At 36.8% G+C, this 4,018-nt stretch overlaps 1 pseudogene; it reads right to left on the bottom strand.

The window, feature by feature from the left end:
- Positions 1-2,687: 2,687 nt before the first annotated feature.
- LOC129563394 (olfactory receptor 4F6-like) lies at positions 2,688-3,628 on the bottom strand (annotated as a pseudogene).
- Positions 3,629-4,018: the final 390 nt, after the last annotated feature.

The following is a 4,018-nucleotide window of genomic DNA, read 5'->3' as shown; positions in this document are numbered from 1 at the left end:
CCGATGCATGATACAGGATGCTTGGGGCTGGTGCACTGGGATGACCCAGAGGGATGGGATGGGGAGGGAGGTGGGAGGGGGATTCAAGATGGGGAACGCATGTACACCCGGGGCAGATTCATGTCAATGTATGGCAAAACCAATACAATATGTAAAGTAATTAGCCTCCAATTAAAATTAATAAAAAAATAAATAATAAATAAATAAAATCAGATTTAAACCTGAAAAAAATACAAGTGAAGTGAAATTCACTTAGTTGTGTCCAACTCTTTATAACCCAATGGACTATACAGTCCGTGGAATTCTCCAGGTCAGAATACTGGAGTGGGTTAGCCTTTCCCTTCTCCAGGGAATCTTCCCAAACCAGGGATTGACCCCAGGTCTTCCACATTGCAGGTGGATTCTTTGCCAGCTGAGCTATCAGGGAAGCCCAGTAAATACAAAGATGTCTGTATCAACAACCTTCGGAGATTTTGCTTTTTTCCTTCCTAGTCATAAATGGGTTAGGCAGTTCATCATTCAGTTCAGTTCAGTTCAGTGGCTCAGTCCTGTCCGACTCTTTGCGACCCCATGAATCACAGCACGCCAGGCCTCCCTGTCCATCACCAACTCCTGGAGTTCACCCAAACTCATGTCCATCGAGTCAGTGATTAGGTAGGTGAAAAAATGTAGCTTTGGAATAAACTATCCACTTAATTCAGTGAAGTGTTCAAATAGCCTGTAAGAACTAGATTATGTTCAGAACTTATAAATAATTTATTACTACATTAAGGAAAACTTTTCTTCAGAAATCTTCCTTAAAATCTTATACAAGTTTACATCCATTTATATGAAATCGATGGATCTAGAAATACTACCAATTTCCTATTCCTTTCTAAAGATGACATGATCCTTTGTATTTTGCAAATTTTAATAAAGAATCTCTCTTAAATTCATAATATTGCACATTTCCTTTTCATTTCTAAAATCACTTGGTTCTTTCTGAGATATTCTGTTCCTCTGTGTAATTTTTTTCAGTTTTTCACATTCTTAATGTCTTTTAACTATATCTTTTAACTTATTTTATGCTCTCTTCTAATTTTAGAAATTGTGTCTTATGTGGTCTGCTTCTCTTAACTCATTACCCACTAATTATCAATCACATATCCCTGCTTCTTGCATATTCCACAATTAATTTTTTCTATGTTACACATTGTATATAAAAGATCATGTAGCGTTGATATAATAAATCCTTCAGAAATGATCTACTCCTTCCTCTCTGAGGCATAAAATGTTAAGGTGTGATCACTTCAGTCCGATCAAGTACTACCCTATTGATTCTGCAGTGTAATTTTTATAAGACTTGGTACATTTAAGGTTTGCTCCTGTTCCTTGGATATATCCCTTCCACATTTGGATTATGATTCTAATAGATCTTTTGCTCCTCAATCTGATAGAGTTCAGGTGGTTCAGTATTGCCTTTCAGAACTTTTGAGCTTAGAACTTTAGTCTTCTCCATTCTCCTGCTACTTTCAAAAGTAAGACAAATTCCTCAATCAGAGTTCTGGCTTTATATTGTACTTTCTAATTGAATGTACCTAAAAAGAATCCACTAAAAATATAAATCAAAACAACAAAATAATGTGAACAGGAAAAATATGAAATACAAACTGATTGCATAACCCTGAAAGAATTGTGGATCGCAAATACTCAGGACACAGGGTCCTTTCATAGCTTCACAGTGAACCTGGCTCAGTCTTCTAGCTGTCAAAGCAAGCCAAAAATTAAATAGGCTTTGTAATTTACACAGATCATACACACTAACACATATTTAAGACCCAAGTATTGAGACACGGTAGAGTTATATGAGTTACTAGAGAAAACAGTCAGCAAAAAATTTGCATAGAATAGTTGTTGGATAATAATAATACCATCCAGGCTATAGTCAGATCAACACATTTTGATATTTGAGGAATATTCATTGATGGATTAAGTCACAGTTTCAAAAATTGTGAAATACCAACATATACATAAATTTCCCTGTCCTAAGTCAACTGCAGATGACTTGAGTCCATTTGAAATGAAACAAGCAAGGGAAGCATATTTTCAAACTCATAAAACATACTGTTTATGAGGTTCTCCTTCTTGTTTTCCTTCCCAGTATCTGTCACAGCATCTGATCCATTTTCTCTCTACTCCACTTCTCACTTGCTGTTTTTTACCCAGGTCATAAATACTCAAAGACACATATTTTTGTCTTTCAGAAAGAAAAATAAATTTAATTTATGATAAATAATTATGAATTTAATTATTTAATTATTCATATCCAGCATTTAAATTGGAGAGTTAGATATTTCACAACTTTCTGAAAATTTGCATAAGTAAGTTCTACATTACTTAATTGAATTAATAAAATTCAGTTGATTAATTGAATATAGGCAGTCTGATGCATAAGGCCATACTTTCAGTAGACACTAGTCTCTAATCATTGTTTTTTCAAAAATATCCAGATACTTATTGAGGCTTTATTTTGGCTGACAAAGAAATCTTTATCTAGAGAGTTAACATGATAATTCAATGTAACAACATAATCAATGGTCTAGTCTAAATTATAAAATGGTAACTTCAGAAAAAACAGCCCCAAATTTGTATATAACCACTTGTATTTCATGAAGTTGCTTGAAATAACCTGTGCTCCCATGAGTTACTTAAGAGATCTTCCAACTCAAGAACTGACTGCACAGTCTCCTCATCGCCATCTTCATGTCCTTGTTCCTCAATGTGTAAATGGCAGGATTCAGGACGGGTGTAACCGAGAAGTCTAAAACGGCAAGAAACTTATCCACTGTCACTGTGGGAAATGGCCACATGTAAACAAAGATGCATGGTCCAAAGAACAAAACCACCACAGTGATGTGTGCTGACAGAGTAGAGAAGGCCTTGTACAAGCCGCCTGAAGAGCGTTTCCATACAGTGACCAGAATGAAAACGTAGGACATAATCAGTAAGAAGAAAGTGCCCATGGATATGAACCCACTGTTGGCAGTGACCATGAATTCCATTCTGTAGGAATCGATGCAGGCAAGTCTGATAAACCAAGGAAGGTCACAGTAAAAGCTGTCGATTTCACTAGGACCACAGAAAGGCAAATGGATCACAAAAGCTAACTGGACCACTGCACTGAGTGAATGAGGCCAATAGCCCAAGCACCACACACAAGCAAAAGGCACACCCGTGGGCTCATGATGGTCAGGTAGTGCAGGGGCTGACATATGGCCACATATCGGGCTAAGGCCGTGGCAGTGAGCAGCACCATCTCAGATCCACCCAGGGTGTGAAGAACAAATATCTGGGTGACACACCCCTGGAAGGATATGGTTTTGTGCCCAGAGTACAGGTCAGAGATCCTCTTAGGCACTGTTAAGGTAGAAAGACACAAATCAATAGATGAGAGGTTGGCTAAAAGGAAGTACATGGGGGAATGTAGGTGAGGGTGAAAGGTCACTGCAAACACAACAAGGAGATTCCCTAGAACAACTGTTACATACAGCACTGTAGAGAAGGCGAGGAGGAAATGCTGCACTGGTCTAGAGGCAGAAAGTCCCAGGAACACAAACTCAGACACAGAAGTGTCATTTCTTTCATACATTGGCTTTTTCTGATGGTACCTAAAATCCAGAAACAAAATAACCAAAGAATTTATCAAATGTTACTATTTAAAGGAACAGATTTAAGCGTTTATCAAATTCGGTTTTATGAAGAAAAAAATTTTCACTAACAGCCATTAATATGTTATGAAAATATCATGCATTAATTTATTTCTTCAAGTAACACAACTAATGAGTGTAACTCATATCCTATGAGTATCAACTATATTCTAAGTCCAAAGTCAAGGTCTGAGGTGAAACAGAAATTCTGACTTTTGAAGTTTTACAGGTTTGATCTAGAGTAGATATAGGTAGATCAACATTAAATAACTTTAAATACAGTTACGTCTCTGACAACTAATTTGAAGGAAATATCAGACGGCTATGATAAT

The sequence above is a fragment of the Moschus berezovskii genome, chromosome 9 (genome assembly GCF_049115385.1).
Source record: "Moschus berezovskii isolate FMDL1 chromosome 9, NW_MosBer_1.0, whole genome shotgun sequence".
Taxonomy (NCBI): domain Eukaryota; kingdom Metazoa; phylum Chordata; class Mammalia; order Artiodactyla; family Moschidae; genus Moschus; species Moschus berezovskii.
Note: the sequence above shows the minus strand (reverse complement) of the source record. Positions and strands in the feature narration are given on the sequence as shown.